This window comes from Dermacentor silvarum, chromosome 4 (genome assembly GCF_013339745.2).
Source record: "Dermacentor silvarum isolate Dsil-2018 chromosome 4, BIME_Dsil_1.4, whole genome shotgun sequence".
NCBI lineage: Eukaryota > Metazoa > Arthropoda > Arachnida > Ixodida > Ixodidae > Dermacentor > Dermacentor silvarum.
Window position 1 is genome coordinate 138,231,211 of NC_051157.2, and position 22,303 is coordinate 138,253,513.

General features: G+C 48.5%; 1 protein-coding gene across 2 annotated transcripts in view; it reads right to left on the reverse strand.

Annotated features, from left to right (window-relative positions):
* LOC125944790 (sulfotransferase 2A8-like) overlaps positions 1–22,303 on the reverse strand; it is a 79,495-nt gene that overhangs the window by 25,922 nt on the left and 31,270 nt on the right. Inside the window, exon 2 of one of the 2 annotated variants that reach the window (XM_049666121.1) lies at positions 4,397–4,481. The exons of the other annotated variant lie outside the window; for it this stretch is intronic. The gene's annotated coding sequence lies outside the window, so the exon portion shown is untranslated. The remainder of the gene's footprint in view (positions 1–4,396; positions 4,482–22,303) is intronic. 2 annotated transcript variants of the gene reach the window in all.

The following is a 22,303-nucleotide window of genomic DNA, read 5'->3' on the forward strand; positions in this document are numbered from 1 at the left end:
TCGACATTTTCTTTGCTTGTACGGTGTCCCTTTTCTTTTTTCTATACCACTCCTGCTTTGGCTGCCAAAAAGCAGCTGGCAGTATTGTCAAATAAATAAATAAATAAATAAATAAAAACTTCAATTTCTTTACGGGAAATTGTCAAAAAATGCGCTTTTTGTGAGTGTACAGACAATGGCGCGTCTTACATCTTAGTGGCAGTACTCAAAATGCGCAAAGAAAGAAAAGGGGTTAAACAAAAGAGGGGGGTTAAGTCGGCCTCAGGGGGGGGGGGGGTTACAACCCCCGAAAGCTGCGTCGCTACATTGCTTCAATGACAATCGCATTACCGTCGACGTTCATCGCGGAATGGGTTCTGCCAGAGTCTTGATGCGTTAATATCTATGCATCATTGTCTCTAACCATTTTCCTGCCCAGATATGTCTCTAACCATTGACCAAGAAATCAAGGGCTGTGCCATGGTCGAATGCGTAGCGCATCGCGCAGCTGTGCTGAGGGTTCGACATCAACCGTCGGACAAACTTGGGGTCACTGAGTGTGCCAATGCGTACATATGTGCCGCAATTTAACGAACCTCTTTCATGCCGACATGGGTCACTAAAGGTGCGCCACTGGATACGTTCGGCTGTTCAATGAAGCTCTTTCACACCGACATGGATCCCGGAATATGTACGTGCATGAGCTCTTCTTCTACTCGTGCTACTCCATGGTTTCTTCAAGGATAGCAAACCGACGCTGAAGCAGGTTGTGCCATAAGATGCACTGGGTATGTGCGCTTCGTTGAATCGCTCGCCAGCTTGGGTCACTGCGTAATGGGGTCACAGCTTAGGCCACTGGGGATGCGGTAAGCGACGGAACAATTCTGAGCGTTTGCACGCACCGGCGCGCAACACTTGTCGCCTCGGAGGCTACGTGCGGACTTTTCGGCAGCGCTGATAGATGGCGCAGGATGCTCAGAAAGAAGCGTGAGAGAGGAGCCCAGTTGCCGCATGACGTGTTTCTCAGCGTTCACAGAGGCCGGCGCGCCACACCTTTCGAAGCCCACGTGCACGCTTCGCGACGGCGCCACTCAATGGTGCTAAGTTTCCTTAAGGAAGCGAAAAAGAGGAGTCGAGCTGCAATAGAGGCCTCATACGCACCTTCACACGCTAGAGGCGCTGCTCCATCACTAAGCTTTGAGGAAGCCTACACGCCCTTACTTCCTCTGTCTTGCAAAGAAGAAGAAAGTCGCAGTTTCGCCAGAAAGGCGAAAACATCAATTGCGCTAGCAACTTAGTAGACAGCTATACGGAGTAAGGATAGTAGGTTTATCGGCCGTATAAACTTGGACACACTCGCTTACTAACTGAATTAACTAGCATAGTATCAGCGCGCACAAGCAAACATGAACAGATCACACTCGATGTCCTGAAATACTCGCTGTCAAAACGCTGGCGTGAGCACGCACGGTGCTTTTACGGAACCTCACGGCGATGGCGATGCCGACGGCAGGAATTGGCTTGGAGTGTCCATATAATTGTTATGGCAATAAAATACATCACCCGAATTTACCCACCGAAGCGCAATGGAAGCTTCTGTTAAGCAGTGTCTCGTTGAGTGCCCACAACATGACCATTAGCGAGGCAGTCGTCTTAAACGTTCAAATGGGCTCCCTTTTTCAGGGCAAGAAGAGTGCTCACTGTGATGAATGAAAGAAAACCATGCCGACGACGACGAAGTCTGCACGCATTCTATCGCGAGTGGACCGCGCATTTGAATGATCCCGTCAAATCAGCGATGGTCCAGTGGTATTCCGAAGATGCGTCGTGCCACGATTGGGTCACGTATGGCGAGCACGTGATGAATTGCTTCGTGGCGAGACACGCGCCTAGTCAGCAGGAGACGGAAGACAGCAGGCCGGCGTGTCGGACGCCGACAATCAAGGCTCCAAGGAACGTGGCCGTCCGTGGAGCTGCCGCCCGACCGGTGCCCTTGGCCAAGGAGTTCGCCAGCACGAGTATTGCAGCTCGATGCGTGGCGTGGCCTGCTGTGCTACCACTTGCCGCGAGCATTGCGGATCGCGGGCAAGGCATCTCCTTGGTCAGCTGTTCGGCGGAGCACCGTTCGTGGCCTGGCTAATGGCCGCATATGCGCTGAGCACTGCGGTTCGAACGCAAGCTGTCCGCTGGGCAGGCTGACCATTCCTGCAACGTGCACTTCGGCTTGGATGCAGGCTGGCTGCTGAGCGGTCGTCTCCAGTTCGTCAAGAGCCATCTCCTACCCACCTGTCCAACATCGAGGCGTGTCCGACGTCGTCACGTCATCGCCCCTCGCTCCGGCAGCCTCTCGTTACCTGTCCACGTACTGTGAGCTGTTTCGAACTGTGTTTCTGGGACACATAGCAACCTTAGTTCTTTTACCGCATTATGTGTTTCATGTGCCGTAACGTTCTGTCCCGGTGTAGTTAGATTTTTGTTATAAATGTAGTTTGCGCTTGTCATCATGAGTCCGACTCCTTTTCCTGCGTCCTTTTCTTCATCGCGTGGCACGACAAACAAGTGTGACGAACGTCCTTCGTAATTTTCTTTTTACACTCCTATCTGGGTCGTGCCCCAACAAACAGAGAGAGGCACTGAAGGCTCGCAGATATTTTCTCGTAGACATAGAATTGATAAGCTCTTGTTGAACAATATTTAAGGTACAACTTTCGTTTCCTTTAGGTTCACGTGGAATGTCCACGCTTGTGTTGTTTTTAGTGCGATAACAATTATATGGACACTTCAACCGGATTTCTGCCGTCGGCGTCGCCGTCGCCGTGAGGTTCCGTATAGATAAAATCTTCGCAGCGCGCCGTATGCCCGAGCGGAAGCGTGCGGGGACGCGTGCTATCACGGAGAGCGAACACACTCAATCTCCCACGCGCAAGCAAGGAAGCGGGAAGCCAGCGCCGGAGGGAGCAAGGGGGGGGGGGCGCTTCTACTCTGTCAACAATCGCGCTCGTCGCTCGCCCGCACCGTCTCTTATCTCCACACGTCTCTGACCTTTGTATGCGCTGTGCATTCGCCGCTCAGTTTCCGTTGAAGCGATAGACCGCACGTACCTTCGCCTTCTGCGGCGTATGCGCTTGCTGCCAGCGTTTTGACAGTCATTGTCTGCAGTCATTCAGTGTGATCTATTCATGTTTGTTTGTGCGCGCTCACGCCACGCTTGTTCATTCAGTTAGTAATAGTCGGGCCACATTTTCCAACGCACGTTACACATGCAATTCTGCCCGGATCGGCAGTGCAGCGCTACAGGTGTGTCCCTTCGCATGCGATGCCCCCGGGAAGCGCTTCTCATCAACACCACCGTTTCACACGCGCCTTCTCGTGGTAATCGAGTCTCTCTTCATGTCGGTCTACTTACGCCGCAGCACACCTGCTTACTTAATCAGCTCATGTTTACTACAATTCATATTGCTACCAAAGCCGCTCACCTTACTTCGTATGACATTGCTGTGTTGCTATCGCATTCATTGCTTCGCCCTTAGGGCGAAACTGTGACATTTTTGTAGTCTTATAGCCACTTGCTATTCTTCTGTGATACATGGAATTGTTCTGTTAGCTTTTGCCATTATGTTATAGACATTTGACAGTATTTTCTTTATCCATCACTTTGTTTTTTTTTCGACCTATGATTTCCTGGTAACTGGCCCTATCTTTGGCCAAAGTTACGATATGTTACATTTTTAAAGAAGAAGAAAGTTAATGCGCTCTTGCTTCGAATTTGTGCTTTATGTTTCAGAACTACTCGAAACTATATTTAAAGAATTATTCGGATTTTTATAGTGACTTATAGGTTCGAGGGCCGAATTGAATAAGACTATATTCAATTCAGTATTCAAAAGTTTCGAATATTTGCACATCCACAATGTGTTGAATAGGGTCTAGGAGCGAGCTAGTCGGTACGATACCATTGAAACAGCACGAGAAGCACACGGACGAGTGTGTACATGGACTTGAAAAACATGAACGAGAGCTCCCCAATGTGTACTTACCTATGCTTCGGAAAGTACAATACGCAACGAACATGCAGCCTTTCTTTCTTGGCATGCGCCATCACAATTTCCTTACCTAACAAAAGTGTCTTAGTACATTCCATTGATTCCGTGCCTCGAATTAGAAAAAGAAAAGCTTTTCGCTAAGTATTGTGATAGTTGCTGGTGGGAAGCATATTTCTCTGCACAGTGTATTCATTTAGTGCTCCGTGAAAAGTTTTCAATTTTTGGGAAGATAACTTTTTAAAGAATTTCGTTTTAAAATGCAGCACCAGATGGTCGTATGGCATCTTCAATTGCTTGCGCCGGTTATGTGAGCCATGTGAATAACCCATGCACGTTCTGAAAGAAAGTGACGGGAGCACGTTGATGTCGCTTACCGTGATAGCTGGAATGAGAGAGAAAGGCGTGCTGCGAAGCCAGAATATATGAGGGTCAGAAGGCGAAACTTTCTCTTGAATGTCTCTGCAAAAAAGCAAAGAAAGAATGGTGCGCTGCGGATTTTCATCGTTTCACTTTTACTACTGCTGCAAATAACCATTTTGTTATGCTGCCCCCCTTTCCCCCTTTTGCTCACAGCATTGGTCGCTGCTCGACGAGCAGCTGTTCACAGTGGAATAATTCAGTGGCATGCCTCTACCTAGAATGCCACGGCACTTGGTATACACACACCGCAGGGAAATAATTTCCGCTTGCAGGAGAGTAGTAAACCCTTCCTCTGCTCAGCATTGGAGTTGGCAGCTGCAGAATTCGAGAGAGGCTAAAAATTACTGCGACAGTTTAACAACCCAACCTTACACGTGCGCCCTGAGATACCTCTTGTTCAGAACACTTGTGTGTACTTGGCGCGCGATTGCTCGCACAGCGCGATATATCGCTCACATATCCCTATACACAATTACCAAGCGCTTGGTATTCGGCGACTTCAGTGAATTACAATTTCTTGCAGAATGTTCTTAAAACGAACCTCAGCTCACGTTGAGAAATAAATTACCCTCATGAACTGGAGTAAATTGCTAATCAGCGTCGCGCAAGGAAACGGGCACAAGAAAAGCGACTAGGCGAGCACTTATCCACTCCAGAGGAGAAAGTGCATTTTTTGTTTAGTTTGATGGGCCGTCAACATCACTTAGATTCGCTGGTCGTTGAGCTTAAATATGAGCCTGTACCGAGCCGGCCAAGCCCAAGGCGGAAGAAAATCGCAGAGAACAGTTCTGCCCGGATCTGCCAATACACAACGTTATAACAATGCACCCGAAAATACGTTCGGTCACCAATTCTGAGCAAATCGTCGTAAAGGTATGATAATGTCCGGCGTGCAAGGCTTTTCCGTGAATCCTGCTTCAGTTCGTTTAAGTGAAATCTATCTAGAAAAGCGTACTGGAATGCCAAACTGACGTAGAATCGCGCGATAAACAAGGGACGAGACGCAAACACTACACGGGCGCAAGACTAGCAACTGTAGTTTATTGTGAGAAACACCAATATATAACATAGCACAAACACGTGTAAAAAGCTTAAACATTTTGTGGCTAAATAATGAATCTATAACTTATGAAGCACCAAAGATGGCCTCGCAACGGACAAGTCACCGAACATATGAATAAAGAACGCTTCAGCAATCTCCGGTGCAGTCTTATCTGGTTGCCTTGAAAGCACCTTCGCATCAGACAACAAGGGCTTACATTTGCAGTATTTGCAATGTAGGCAGAAATAATACGGCGACTGCCGTTTCAAGTACGCTTTCGTGCACATTAAGCGGTTATTCAAACACTGTCCAGTTTGGCAGATGTACCACTTGCCGCAGGACAGGGGACTGTGATTGACCACATCGTTTCCACACAGAAGCAACCTGTCACTGTCCTCAACATCGCATTCATTGCACTCTAGTGTAGCGCCTTCAACCTTTCTGTCTACTGCTACGCAGATGCGGTCCAATTTATTTCTTGCCGAAATCACGACATTTAAACCAAATATGTTTCCCTCACTCTTCATGCGGTGAGACAAGACGTGCAATTACAGAATGCTAGCGACTGACATTTCTTTAGCGTGCACCTCTCTTGTCTTGAAACCCTTAACTTCAAATTTTAACTTCCTCAGTATTATTTCACTGAGGGAATACAATGTACTTACTGGATAATTTGACTACTTAAATATGTTGAGCTGATGGAAAAGGCCTCAGTCATTTGGTGAGGGCGAAACTTTCGCAAATGTGATTCCAAACAAGATGCGGCCGTACCGTTTTTTTCTAGCTTCAATCGACCACAGTGGAATTTCAGAATGGGTTTTACAGACATCGATGAATACAACCAACAAGTATTACCACACCCAATCTGGCTATTTAGATCCGAAAAGTGAATGCAGCCTTTTCTAGGTACTTCAAACGTGAAGCTCAAAACAGAACCATTTTCCCCAATTAGCCTGAGCATATTCACTATGCTACGGACGCATCCGTTCATCTCATCAAAAAGCCTTTGTTTCTTGCTTTGGATGTGACAGTCCTGCCAACGCAAATCGTTTCTCGCATGAGTTATCTGTGATTACTTCACAGATAAATCTTCACAAAAATCTTCAGGCATTCAGGCAAGAAATCTTCAGGCATTCCACTCTTTAAATGTGAATGAGCAGCGAAGCTGTTTAGCACACGACGCAAAGAACACGACATGCGTCGTCTTGCATGGCAAGCCGCTTGCGGCTGGCCTCTCGGGCACGGTATTCATTGGTGTTTGCCGCCCGCCGCCGCCGATTACATTCCCGCATCTGTACTCGCCGTCGCTCTTCGTGGGCGCTCTGCTTCTCGGGAGTTCGCACTACGCGTGGCCTCCCCATTACGACGAAAGAAGTGAAATTCAACATCGAGAACGGCAGCTTGTTTTGAAAAAAGTTGTCGCAGTTTCACCTGAAAGGCGAAGCATCAATTGCGATAGCAAATTTGTAGAGAGCTATACGGAGTAATGATATTAGCTTTATCAGCTGTATAAACTTGGACATGGAGCAGCACCGGCAACACGCAGAACTGTTGTCGACGCCGTCGGCGTTTTGCCCGCGTTCGCTCAAAATGCGTGCGGCGTTGGTGACTCTTGCCGGAGCCTCTGATATAAATAGGCACTTGGTGCCGCGACGTCGCACGCCTCTCGCGCGTGAAGAAGGCGCGTTTGCTCTACCGCGCCTAATTCTCGCCCTTCAGAAACTCCCCGTGAAAGACGCGCCCCTGCGGCGTTGACGATTTCATCTCCAAATGACGTCATACGGAACCTCACGGCGACGGCGACGGCGACGGCGACGGCGACGGCCGGAGCAGAAATCTCTTTTGAGTGTCCATATAATTGCTATCGCAAAATAGGCACTTGGTGCCGCAGCTAAACGCCGCCTCCCTTCCCTCCCCCCTCCCCCACGGCCTCTCGCGCGTCGGAAGAAGGCGCGTTTGCTCTACATATATGGTGATTGTAAAGGAGGAAAGAGACGCCTACTTCTGCAGCCCTTAAGCGAGCACGGCGCAGAACGGGCGTTTGTTCTCCGCCGTGCGTTCACTCCCCGTGAAAGCGCGCGCCCTTTCACTCGCACATACAGCGTTCGGCGCGCGGCGACGATTTCATCTCCATTGACGTCAAACGGAACCTCACGGCGACGGCGACGCGACGCCGACGCCGACGGCAGAAATCTGCTTTTGAGTGTTCATATAATTGCTATCGCAATAAAATAACGCATGACGGTGCCGCCGCCCTGGGAGAGCAGAAGGAAACTAGGCATGCACGAGCTTGGAACGATGACAAAAAGAGGGCGGTGTGAACGTAGACACGGCCGACGGGGCAGCACAGCGGTAACTCTTTGAAAAACCTTTATTATCTACCAGAGAGTCTGCTGATCTTGAAAATGGTGCCGATTGATAACTAATTTATGCGAAATTCATACACAAGTGATGAGACGCATAAGGTTATGCTTAGAATGAAGCGATTTTACATCCAGTTCGGGACCTGAGTTCTTGCTTATGGAGTTGAAAAATGCATGGAAACCTAGCCATATACAGATTCTCTGTAAAACTAAAATAATCGCCAAAATAGCCCATTGGTTTTAGCACAACGCCTCCCAAGACAACCGCAGGGCCACGATCAATCCTACTCAGGTATATTTCACTAAGTATTAGCGCAACCGAGGCCCACTGCAAGCTCCCTCCACATCATCCCCCCACGGGACCAGAGTTACACCTAAATACACGGACAATATTTCCAAAAGGGCCCCCCTAGAAACAACAAACTTGTCTTGAGAAAGCTGTTCATCGCCGTCATTCCGTGTACAGTCGTGCACGAACCTCAGCAGAGTGGCATGTTCCAGAGAGTAGTAAAAAGTCCTCTATGGCTATATTGAACACAGGCATGGGGCAAGAAGCCACGGTCGCCAGGAACTAGATAACTGTCGCCAGAGTTCTTCTCACGCAAGCTATGCTCGATGCATAGTGAATTGAGGTGTTCTTGCAGGTAGCCAAACACCAGATATTGCCAGGTTCCATTTTTAAAAACTATAAGCGCCGTGCATGTCCTCGCCGTACTGGAGCAGCTTATCGCCGCTCTTTACACAATTTAATTGCCTTTCTCGGCACCTGTGCTGCTCACATAAGGAGAAGACCACACACGAGCTCCTTCGTTGCGCATTTTTGTGAACTTTCAACTGTATTCGTGACCCCATCCATGCTCTGGAAGGTGGATGACACTTTTGAATGACCTTTTGGGTGTTTGTTGATAGCCATGAGGATGCTGAACTTGCCCTTATCGTTGTATATCCGTCTTCTATGGCAGCGTCACCTCTCATCCAGCCTTTACGTCCCCCCCCCCCCCCCCCCTCGTGCAGAGCAGCAGGCAAGAGCACGCTAGTTCAGGCCAACCTCTCTGCCTTCCTTCAAATAAATTCTCTTTACCTCTTACCCGAAAGGAATTGTCTTTTATTTCTTTTATTTAATTATTCGATACTCTAGGCCTATTCAGGCCTATACAGGAGAGGGCATACAAGGTATAGAGGGTTCCATGTTAATGGAGAACCAAAAATAAAAAAAAGGCATAATACATTGTACGCATGGTTGACAACAACAAAGGAATAAATGGACTATACTTTTGAAATATTTCAGTGGGCATACCAGTATTTGTAAGCATGTGTAGGATAAATAAGGATGTGATAGTAAAAGGTATGCACTGAGTGAAAGCGGTAATATAAAGGCAACACAAAAAAGGACAAGGAAAAATCATTTGAACAGAACGTGTAAATACATGCGCGATGCGTTGTTTCGCTTCTCTTTGCGCACTGAACGCTAGCGGCTTAGTGCAGTAAGTCAAAATAAGATTCTGCAAGTGCAAAAATGTGTCCACTGATTCAGCATTGACAACTTGATTCGGCAGGTAAGGGAACTATGAATACTTAAACGTGTTACAGCGTGGGAGGAAGGGGCGTAAACAATTCTCGTGGTTATTTCTGCTCGAGTGATGGTTCGGAGATTTCAAGTATTCGTCATTATTTTTCTTTGCTGAATTGTGTGAAAGAAGGAAAAGAAACTTTAGGGAGGCTAGCTTACGCCGGCAGGCCAGAGTTACGATACGGGCTTGCATACGGAGCGCAGTAACGCTCTCTATTCTGGCATACATTGAATAAACAAATATAGGTGCCCTGTTTTTGGATTTCTTCGAACATGTCGGTCAGGTGTTTTTGGTGTGGGTTCCAGACTATTGCAGCACATTCTAAGATAGGTCTAATAAGTGTTTCGTACGCTGTCAGTTTCACCTGGAGGAACGTACTAACTAGCTTTCTCCTTAAAAACCTAGTTGCTTGAATGGTCGTCTAGAAATTTGATCGATACAGACATCCCACTTTAAAGACTGCGTTAATGTGACGCCCAAGTACTTTACGGTATTCACCCGTTTCATTTCTGACCTGAAAAGCGTGTACTGAAAATGGAGAGGTGTATTTGTATGAGTAACCATAATGCATATTGTTTTATCGGTGTTGATTTGCATGCCATGTCTATTACACCAGTTGCTAATATTCTCTAAGGATTTGTTATGATTTGTTTGGTCCTCCGCTTTATTAAGCTTGTTTGTGTGTGTAACTTAAAAAAACTGTGTAATCAAACCTGCCTTTCCATTATTCACAGCTGCAGATACAGCCAGCTTCACGGCCAGCCAATGAAAGAAATAATAATAAATATAGGGTTTTACATGCCAAAACCACAATATGAAAATGAGGCACACCGTAGTAAGGGACTCTGGAATAACTACAGCCATATGAAGTCTTTTAGCGTGCACCCAATACATATATGGGCGTTCGTGCAGTTCACCCCCATCGAAATGCGGTCGCTGCGGCCGAGATTCAATCCCGTGACCTTGGCCAGGAAATGAATAGTGACTAGTAGGGGAACTTCAATGGTCAGCTAAACTTAAGTCAGGAATGTAGCCGCAGAAACCGGGAACTGACCGCACGATATGGTGCTTAGCAGCAAAGCTCCATAGCCACTAAGTCATCGCGGCAGCTAAAGAAATATTTGATGCCTGTTGTAAATTATATTAGATAAAACATATAAACGCTCCCTGGCGCAATACAGCTAGGTGTATAAGTTGCATGTTGTGAATTTTATTGGGCTCGTAAACGGGGGGGGGGGGGGGGGGGCTAAGGGGCTTCAGCCCCTCCCCCTCCGAAATTTTTTCGTGCCGGCATGCACCGCTGACCAGAACTACCACCGACGCCGGGAATCATTCGGGATTCTGTCTACAATGTCTTTTTCACGCTCGAAACGATATTTCGGCACGAAGATTGCGAACTCGTGCTGGATTTCGTGACAACGCCCTTGCACCTGGAGTCACGTAACGCAGGGAGCCCCATCCGAGCACAAACTTTCAAGGCCTTTTCGATAGCGAGCGGGCGCGTTGCGGCCTGTCGCAGCGGCCACGGGACCTACGGAGCGCATGGATTTCAATTACGAAACTTTATGGGTATAAAGTTCTCATAAACTTCTGACGCGAAAGGTGCACTGACATTTCCAAAGGCGTGCTTTACCATATTTTCAATTCTGGAACTTTATGGGTTTAATGTGCTTATAAACTTCGGCCAACATGCGCGCACTGGAGCCCTCGTCTACAAGCCGTTCCAGAAATGAAAGCCCGCGCTCGCAATCTTCCACACACACGAAAATACTAAATATCACCGTGACTGTGAGGTAGCAGCTGATAACTTTCTCCAAACGTTTTCAGGAAGCATACCCAATGTGATCGATCAGCTGGACCAGGGAAGGCAAAGTAAAATATGAGAAAACAGAAGAAAGTAAATGGCCTATTATTCAGGAGATTCTTTTTGCGGCCAACAAGGTCTGGCTCTCCGTGGTCACAGGGACAGTGGCCCTATGGATTTAAGCATAGACCCCGCTGAAAGTATAAGTATATTCAGAGCGCTTCTTCGCATGCGAGCTGATTATGGAGATACATATCTGAAGAACCATTTGGAAAGTTGCCCCAGTAATACCTCGTATTTAAGCCCAGATGCACAAAACCAAATTATAGAAATTTGTGGTGAAACTATCAAAGAAAGCCTAGTTGCAAAAGCAGGCTGCTTCTCCATACTTCGTGACAAAACGACGGACATCGCTGGAATCGAACAGCCTACTGTTTGTGCAAGGTACCTAAACAAGGATGCCAACGGCATCAAGGGAGTGTTTTAGGTTTTAACACCGGAATAGATGCCATCTCTCATTGCGACTGCAGGTTCTATGTAAATGTGTAAATACTGCTGCAGATTCTAGTCCCCCTTCCAGTTAGCTTTAAAAACGGCAGAAATTTTAGCTGTTTATTTTAGCAGTTCAAAATTATCATGTGAATACAAAAATTACGAGGACATAAATAACCAATTTTGACCAACCTTGCTCATTGAAAGCCCGGCCCACACGGCGTTTGCCAAAAACACACTCGGATATTGGGTAGTTCAACTTGCCGCATCATCTGTGGCTTTCGTTTGGCCTTTTCTTTCCTTTTTAGCTACCTTCTTTTACTTCTTTTTTGAACCGAAGCAATACCTTTCTTTAATTTTGGGTGCAGAATATTTGTTGCCGCTGTGCAGGCAGTTCAATTACACATTTTTGTACTGATTTCTGCATTACTCCTCTATTATTCTGCCCATATGGCGCTGTTACGACCGCCGCATGGCCCAAGTACATATCACGATTTCTGCGATTATAGTTTTGTTCTTGCGTAGATCATCTGTCATTCTGCGCGCAAAGTTTAGTATTGGTGACGGCGCATCATGTTTATTTGTCTTGTTTGACGCATTATATACAGTGGCGTTTGCTTACATACGTAGATTTATTGGAGACTTAGACGTATATTTAAATATCTTGTTGCAAGGTTTTGTGTATACAAGCAGTGAACTTTGTTTCCAGAGACTCTTTTTTGCTCTTTATCAAGTTGTATCTTCGCATTTGTATATTTCATTCTATCTTCGCATTTCTAGTGTATATTTTGCAGAACGCCTACTTTTTATTTGTACTCACTTCACTGTAGCGAGTATAATCTCGGTGCAATTGCAATACCCGACCGGTAACAGCTTCTCCTGCGTAATGTATTGTAACGAAGGACAGCGTCATTGAGGTTTTTTTTCCTGGCCGTTGCATATGTGCAAAAATGTAAACAAGGTTCTTGAATGACAAAGATTCATCAAATTATTTGTCCTTAACTTATTCATTTCATGGCCTTTACGATATGAAAAATCACATCAGCTGCATGCACTGCTTTGCTGGTTTCGAACTGATATAGTTCTAAAGTTGGTGTGATATTTTCTTTACTTATTAAATAGACAAAAAAAAACGCGGCTGCATTGATATTGTTACGCGAAGGACCAGTAAGTAAGACTACCAACTATTTACAGGTTGTATTTACAACAGCGGTTGCAGCGCTGACCGGTTAGACTCACAGCGCGAGCCCAGCTCCTTCTTCCTCTTCTTTTCTCGAGTGATGGCGCCCGCGCGCATCGTTCAAACAACCGAATACCACACGCATGTAGCATAATCCCCCGGCGGCAGAAGCGACGTCCGGGAGCGTCTAAATGTCATCACTGGGAGGGTGATACTGCTTCAGTCGTGTAACGTGCACTGATATCACTGGACTGGGAAGCAGTTGGGGCGTCAGGGGCGATCTCGTAGGTGACGGGAGTCACGGCACGAAGCACTCGGTAGGGGCCTGTGTAACGAGACAGCAGGTTTTCTGACAGGCCGACCTGACGCGACGGAGACCATAGAAGCACCAAAGAACCAGGCGGGAAGTGCACATCTCGGTGTCGCTGGTCGTACAAACGCCTTTGACTCTCTTGGGAGTGCAGAAGGCGGTCACGGGCAATTTCCCTTGCGTGGGCAGCGCGGGCGACGGCATCAAGTGCATATTCACTGTTGGGCACTGCGTGAACATGGAGGGTTGTGTCGAGGGGCAGTGCTGGTTCTCGGCCGAACAGAAGGAAAAATGGGGAATAACCGGCTGTGTCGTGGCGCGAGGTATTATACGCAAAGGTGACAAACGGTAGAGCGAGGTCCCAGTCAGTGTGGTCGGAAGAGACATACTTCGCGAGCATGGCTGTGAGAGTTCGATTCAGACGCTCCGTGAGGCCATTTGTTTGTGGATGGTATGATGCGGAGAGCTTGTGCCTCGTGGCACAGGACTGCAGGATGTCCGCGATAACTTTTGACAGGAATGTCCGGCCACGGTCTGTGAGAAGTTGTCGCAGAGCTCCATGTAATAAAATCACGTCGTGTAGAAGAAAATCGGCAACATCTGTGGCGCAGCTTGTAGGGAGCGCTCGAGTGATGGCGTAGCGCGTGGCGGAATCTGTGGCCACAGCGATCCACCTGTTCCCAGAGGTAGAAAGAGGAAAGAGACCAAGTAAATCTAAACCAACCCGAAAGAATGGTTCCGCGGGAATGTCGATTGGTTGAAGGTACCCAGCAGGGAGCGTCGACGGTGTCTTGCGTCGCTGGCATTTCTCACACGCAGCTACGTATCTTCGAACGGAGCGAGCAAGCCCTGGCCAAAAGAAGCGGCGGATCCGGTCGTAGGTACGTGACACACCGAGGTGACCGGCAGTGGGGCGGTCGTGAAGTTCGTGGAGAACAGCCGAGCGAAGGTGTTTAGGGATCACAAGGAGTAATGCGGGGCCGTCGGGGTGAACGTTGTGGCGGTAGAGTACGCCATCTTGAAGTGTGAATAGGCGAAGGGAGCTGTCGGCAAGTGACGATTCCAGGCGGTCAATGATGATTCGCAAGGACGGGTCACGGCGCTGCTCGTCGGCGACATGGACCAGTGGAAAAACAGAGAGAACGCAGGCGTCGCTGTCAGGTTCAGACGTAGAGGTCGGGTCTTGCACTGGGTAGCGAGAGAGACAATCTGCGTCCTGGTGTTGGCGTCCCGACTTGTACGTCACTGTGTAGGGATATTCTTGTAGTCGGAAAGCCCAACGACCGAGCCTGCCAGTAAGATCCTTGAGCGACGAAAGCCAACACAGCGCATGATGGTCTGTGATTACTGAGAAGGGCTTGCCATATAAATATGGGCGGAACTTTGACACAGTCCAGACGAGAGCAAGACATTCGCGCTCGGTAATCGAATAGTTGCGCCCTGCAGCTGTCAGGAGCCGGCTAGCGTAGGCTATAACGCGGTCGTGTCCGTGTTGCCGTTGCGCTAAGACTGCGCCAATCCCATAACCACTGGCATCGGTTCGGACCTCTGTAGGTGCGGACGGGTCAAAGTGGGCTAAGATCGGTGGATTGGTCAGAATCGTGATAAGGCGTGAAAATGCGGCAACCTGAGGGGAACCCCACGTAAAAGGCACGTCTTTCTTCAGAAGTTCAGTGAGTGGCCGAGTGATTGCTGCGAAATCTTTCACAAACCGTCTGAACTAAGAGCAGAGCCCCACAAAACTCCGGACGTCTTTGACGACTGAGGCACAGCAAAAGCTGTTACTGCTCGAACCTTCTCCGGGTCGGGTTGTACTCCGGAAGCATCGACGAGATGGCCGAGCACTGTAATCTGTCGGCGCCCGAAGTGGCACTTCGATGAGTTTAATTGGAGCCCAGACTTGCGGAAGACGTCAAGGATAGCTGCGACGCGCTCAAGGTGCGTCTCAAACGTGGGAGAAAACACAAGGATGTCGTCGAGGTAACAAAGGCAAGTTGACCATTTGAAACCTTGAAGCAGAGAGTCCATCATCCGTTCGAACGTGGCTGGGGCATTGCATAAACCAAACGGCATAACCTTAAATTGGTAGAGGCCATCTGGAGTGACGAAAGCGGTCTTTTCTTGGTCTCGCTCATCGACGGAAATCTGCCAAGAACCAGATCGAAGGTCAATGGCCGAAAAGTATTTGGCACCGTGAAGACAATCAAGAGCGTCGTCAATTCGTGGTAGCGGGTAAACGTCCTTTTTAGTGATTCGGTTTAGGTGGCGGTAATCAACGCAGAAACGCCACGTACCATCCTTCTTTTTGACGAGCACGACCGGCGACGCCCAAGGGCTTGACGAGGGCTCAACATTGCCTTTGGCGAGCATCTTGTTGACTTCCTGCTGAATAACTTGCCGCTCTGCCGTGGACACGCGATACGGTCGGCGATAAATGGGAACAGCATCACCAGTGTTTATCCGATGCTTAACAAGGGACGTCTGACCAAGTGGGGGATTGTCAGTGTCAAATATGTCGCGGTAAGAAAGAAAAAGGCGATATAAGGCGGCTGCTTGGCCAGGGGCGAGGTCCGGAGCGACCATGGGACGTAATGGGCCGTCGAGGTTCAAGGCATCCTGCGGGTAATCAGGATGATCTGGAGACGCGTCGGCTGCAAAAGCAGTGACGTGGTCGTCTGTCACTGACCGGAGCGTGGCCACCGCTATGCCTTCAGGTAACACTTGCTTCGTCAAGCCAAAATTGACAACGGGGAGACACATCCGATGGGAGACTCAAGGGTAACGACGGAGTGTGGTACCGAGATGTCGCGCGCCAGGAGGACATCACGAATAGGGGGGACGACATAGTCGCCATCAGGCACGGTTGCCGTTGAGGACAATTCGACGAACGTTAGGGCTTTTGGAGGTAACCGAACAAACGCTGTAGTGCATGGGGTGTTCGGTTGTGAGGGGGAACGTCGGAAAGAAGAGGAAGCTCGAGGCACAGCGTACCGGTGGAACAGTCGATGAGGGCAGAATGCGTCGTCAGAAAGTCGAGCCCGAAGATTAGATCATGAGGGCAACTGGTCAGCACGGAGAACAGGACGGGAACTTGGCGGCCAGCAATTCCGACGCGAGCAGTGCACATACCACAGACGGCAACAGTGGCGCCATGGGCGACGCGTACGGCTCGAGTGACGGCAGGGGTAAGAACTTTTTACAGGCGACGACGTAGGGTAGCGCTCATTATGGACACTTGGGCTCCAGTATCAATCAATGCCGTCAACGGGACACCATCTACGTCTACTTCAATTAGGTTCGTGTTCGTGAGGAGCGTCAACGGAGGATTTGGACAGGACGAACGGGATGCAGCACTACCTCCAAGAGCTGCATGGCCTAGTTTTCCGTCCGGCGGTTTGGCGAGGAAAAGCGGCGAGGTTGGGGTGACGGCGAGCGACGGCGTTGAGGCGACGGCGATCGCCCGAAGGAGCGGTTGTCAGGGTCATCAGAAGTAGGCTACGGACGGCGAGGTGAGTAACGGCGAGCGTCGGCGTATGGGCGAGGAGCAGGGAATGAGCTCCAGTACGGCGGCATCCAGGTGGAGCGGCAGTGGCGGGATACGTGACCAACTCGGTGGCAGCGGAAGCAGATTGGTTTGTCGTCAGGTGTTCGCCATTCAGCAGGATTGCGTGGTCTGGGAGCGAAATACTGGCCATTAAAGGTTGAGGACATAGGAATGGGTGCCGAATCAGGTCGGGAGACAGAGCAGGTGGTAGGGATGCCAAGGTTGGCAATTTCTTGCCGCACAACTGCTTGTATAACGGAAATAGTAGGGGCCGCTGGGTCAAAGGTACCGTCGAGGGGTCGAGGATGAAGGGGGGCCGGACTCGCCGCTTCAATCTCACGGCGAACGATGCCTTTTAGGATATGGCCCACCTTGTCAACCTCGGTCATGTGCTAGTCGACTTTCCGGCAAAGCGCGAGCACTTCCTGTATGTAGGAGACATGCGATTCTGTCGACGACTGGACACGGGAAGCAAGCTCTTGTCGCGCAGCGTGTTGGCGACATGACGGGTTGCCAAATAGGTCGCGAAGCCTCTCTTTGAAAGTATCCCAGCTGGATATCTCAACCTCATGGGTGCGAAACCAGACACGCGGTGTCCCGTTCAGATAAAATAGCACATTGGCAAGCATGATGGTAGGGTCCCAGTGGTGGCTTCGGCTAACACGCTCATACATGCTGAGCCAGTCGTCGACGTCAACGCCATTTTGGGCGGAGAATGTCCCAGGATCGTGTAGACTAGGAAACGTAACGTACGTGGTGATTGGCGCCGCAGGTGTAGGTGGCGACGAGGTGTTTCCATCGGAAGCCATGGCTGAGAAGACGACGGTGCGGCCGCTTCGGAGCTCCGTGCGTGGCGAGGACGGGAAACGTTCCACCTCCACCAGAATGTTACGTTAAGGACCAGTCAGTAAGACTACCAACTATTTACAGGTTGTATTTACAACAGCGGTTGCAGCGCTGACCGGTTAGACTCACAGCTCGAGCCCAGCTCCTTCTTCCTCTTCTTTTCTCGAGTGATGGCGCCCGCGCGCATCGTTCAAACAAGCAAATACCACACGCGTGTAGCAATATGAGTTATTTCTGCCACAATTTTGGGACATACGAATATATTATTTTATGAAAAAATACATATTTCACTTGACAGTGCGTAGCGTCCAAAAATTCGTTTGCAGAATTTAATGTACAATGGCATTGATAATGCAGTTATTATTCATGTATGTGATCCGTCGATAAATTCTATAAGGAGGACGCCGCGCTGCCACCTGAGCCCCCCTCCCCGGAACAAAATTTCTGGCTACGCCACTGGCTCGCTGGTACCATCCAGATTCGCGATGTCGGGAAATTCAGCGAACTAAGTTGCCTCTTCTGGTACCAGTTTGACAGTAATGATACAGTGGCGAAAAAAGGCATTGCTTTCACCAAATAACTTTTTTTTTGATTCTCGACAAAAGAACCAGTGCAACATCTAGTTTCTCGCCATGTAAACATTAGTATTTTATTGCGATAGCAATTATATGGACACTCAAAAGCAGATTTCTGCCGTCGGCGTCGCCGTCGCCGTCGCCGTAGCCGTCGCCGTCGCCGTGAGGTTCCGTATGACGTCAATGGGCATGAAATCGGCGCCGCGCGCCGAACGCTGTATGTGCGAGTGAAAGAGCGCGAGGGGCGCGCGCTTTTACGGGGAATGAACGCACGGCGGAGAACAAAGGCGCGTTCTGCGCCGTGCTCCCTTAAGGGCTGCAGAAGTAGGCGTCTTTTTCCTCCTTTACAATCACCATATATGTAGAGCAAACGCGCCTTCTTCCGACGCGCGAGACGCCGTGGGGGAGGGGGGAGGAGGAAAGGGAGGCGACGTTTAGCTGTGGCACAAAATGCCTATTTATATAAAACGTTGTGAGGCGAGAAGGTGGTAAAGACTTCCGACGCTGCTCGACAAGTGTCCCGTTCTGATCTCGTCGAAAACCTCCGAGCCGCCCCCAGAGGCTCCTGCAACAGTCACCAACGCCGCGCGCGTTTTGTGCGAACGCAGGCAAAACGCCGGACGGCGTCGACAACAGTTCTGCGTGTTGCCGGTGCTGCTGCATGTCCAAGTTTGTACAGCTGATAAAACTACTATCCTTACTCCGTATAGCTCTCTACAAATTTGCTATCGCAATTGATGCTTCGCCTTTCGGGTGAAACTGCGACAACCTTTTTCAATTAGACGTTTGATCAATACAAGCTTATATATTTCGCATTTCTAATTTCGTTTAATTTTTTTCTCTTGCGCCCAAGGCAGTTCACTCGCCATCCTGGCCCTGCAAAAGTGTATGTCCAGCGAAGCTGTGAAAAAATTGAAGGGTGCTTAAGCTTCGCCTTTAAGAGTGGAACGCAAAAGCATTCAAAGATGCCTGAATACTTATCTGGCTTTTCCTTTCCTCGTGTATTCAAATTACAATCCGACGCACTCCTGTCTGCAGGTTGTAGTTAAGTCGTAGTTTACGATTTTTCTGACGAATTTTATTTTGAGGAATTCATTTTTGTTCACTAACCGCTTGGGCCACGCGGAGGGCCTGTGTGGTCGGTGTGGTTCGGGGTGAATTTATCCGCCATCGATGCCACGGACGCCGACACCAACGCCGGATTTTCTGCGACACGGGGCCCTTAACTCTGTCGCGTTAAAACCACCACTACAACTGCTGAGGGGTGTATGCAGTGCTTTATTGCTTTAGAGTAATGGTAGTAATGGTAATTTAGAGAGAGAGAGAGAATAACCTCATTGATTTTCAAGGACGGGCGCGGGCGTGGAGAAGGTTGGGAGTCCCTTCCCTCCCCTCTCAGCCATCGGCCAGGAGCCCCTCCTCCTTGGCAGCCCGGGACTGAGTCTCGGTGTCCGAGCTGAGCAGTACCGTCTCCGACTGTTCTGTTGTATTTATCATTTTCCTTGATTTGTCAGTAGTGATGATTGCAGGGCAGGTCCACATTTTGTGTTTGAGGTCCGCCCTTGCTGTGCAGTTTTTACATCTGTCGCTGTGTAATTCTGGGCAGTAGTCACTATATAGTACCGGGTGGGGGTACAACCCTGTTTCAAGTAGTCTCTAACTGAATGTCTTTTGTCTAATGTTCTCTGTGCCTCTGGGAATTTTAGCCTCCTCTCTCTGAAAGTCACCATACGATCACTGCCGGTTCTTCGGGGCGAGGGCTACTCTGGTGCGTTGCTTACGCTCTCCCGGCCGGGTAATTCTCGAGCTAGGTTGTGAGCGTCCTGAATGCTGGGTAGGGGTGTGCGAGCTGGTGCCCATAATATTTGTACACTTCTAAGCCTTTCTCCTCTGCCAGAGAAGACCTCTGCTACAGAGGTCTTCCAGATAAGAGAGAATCCGGGGTAGGATTTCTAGTCCATAACAACATAGCGGGCAACATTGATGAATTCTACAGCATTAATGAGAGGGTAACAGTCGTCGTAATAAAGCTGAATAGGAGGTACAAAATTAAGGTAGTTTAAGCCTACGCCCCAACCTCTAGTCACGATAATGAAGAAATAGAACAGTTTTATGAAGATGTTGAATTAGCAATGAGAAAGGTGCAAACTCAGTATACTGTAGTCATGGGCGACTTCAATGCAAAAGTGGTGAGAAAGTAGGTTGGTGAGCAAGCAATTGGCAACTACGGCATCGATTCTAGGAATGCAAGAGGAGAGATGTTTGTAGAATTCGCGGAAAGCACTAGGCCCCGAATAATTAATGCCTTCTTCAGGAAGCGCAGCAACAGGAAGTGGACCTGGAAAAGCCCTAATGGAGAAACATGGAATGAAATAGATTCCATACTCTCTGCCGATCCAAGCGTAGTGCAGGATGTAGAAGTGTTCGGTAAGTAAAGTGCAATGATCACAATACCAGGAATCTGGTGATGATGATGATGATGATTTATTGGCATCCCCTTTGAAACGGGGTGGCGACAAATAGTCACCTAGCCTGCTTGATTTAATCAGTTATACTACACATGTTCTTTATCTAGCATTTTTGTATACCTTTTTCAAAAATTTAGCTTGTACCGCTGCCTATGATTTTAAGAGATCAGGTCGTATCCATCTTTTCCCTGCTTTTTTTCCACCAGTACTCTAATCGTCTCTTGCTGATCTCTACGGCTGATCTGTTTATGTTTCCTTCCACTTTAAACCCAAGCGCTTCTGGGAGTTGCACGTTACCTACGGTTCTCGCTGGGTGGATCCCGTCGCATTCCATTAGGATGTGCTGAGTGGTCTCTGGATCTTTACTGCAGCATACACATGTCTCATCTAGTTCCGAATATTTGTTCCGATATGTTTTCGTCCTTAGGCAACCGGCTCGAGCCTCAAATAGCAAGGCACTGCCCTTTGTGTTATCGTACAGATTTTCCCTTCTAATTTCTTTCTTCTCATTCTTGTAAATCTCCATTGTCCTTTTCGTTTCCATTCTTTGCATCCAATTCACGGTCTCTATTTCTCTCACTTTCTTTCTGATGACCCCTGGTTGTCTATTTACAGTTTCGATTATCCTGTACTTGGTTGCCAACTTCCTTGACCTCTTCCTCCATTCTGTGTCCACGCTTTTCATGTAGAGATATTTGTGCACTTTAGCCGCCCATTTATTTTCATCCATGTTCCTGAGCCTTTCTTCAAAACTAATTTTGCTTTGTGCTTCTCTGACTTCAAAAGTGGCCCAACCCATGTCTCCATGCACTGCCTCATTTGTCGTATTACCGTGTGCTCCCAAAGCCAACCGGCCTACTGATCTTTGGTTAACTTCCAAACCCGCCAATATATCCGATTTTAAGCATATAATGGCATTTGCGAATGTTAGCGCTGGCACCATTACTCCTTTCCAGATTCCACGCACCACCTAAACTTATTGTGGCCCCACAGTGCTCTGTGTTTCATTAATGCTGCATTCCGCTTCCCCTTTATTTTCAGATTATCTTGGTGGTTGCTTGAGTAATTCTTTCCTTCGTTTATGTGTACGCCGAGGGTACTTATATTGCTTCACTATGGGTATTACTTGCTGTTGAATTGACACCATGAAGTTACTCGTGTGTTCATTAAAGATCATAATCCCTGATTTCTCTGTGCTGAACTTAAGGCCTAGATTTGTCGCTGCGTTCCCACAGATATTCGCAAGTATCTGTAAATCTTTTTTATTGTCCGCTAGTAGCACAATGTCGTCTGCGTACATCAATCCAGGGACCTTCTGTTGCACCATTTGTCCATTACGCATGTAGGATAAATCAAAACCTAATTCGCTGTTTTCCAGTCGTCTTTCTATGCCCTTGACGTAAAGCGTGAACAACAATGGTGACAGAGGGCATCCTTGCTTCAATCCTTGGTGAATTCCCACCATTTCATTTCCTTTTCGGCCTTCCCATGCCACTTGTACTTGGTTGTCTCGATATATCTCCCTCAGCAGCTCCACGAAATCGTCATCTATGCCTTCGTATTGAAGAATATCCCACAACAATTCCCTGTCTACGTTGTCATAAGCTCCTTTAATATCTAGAAATGCTACCCATAAAGGTCTTTTCTGAGCTACTGAAATCTCTAG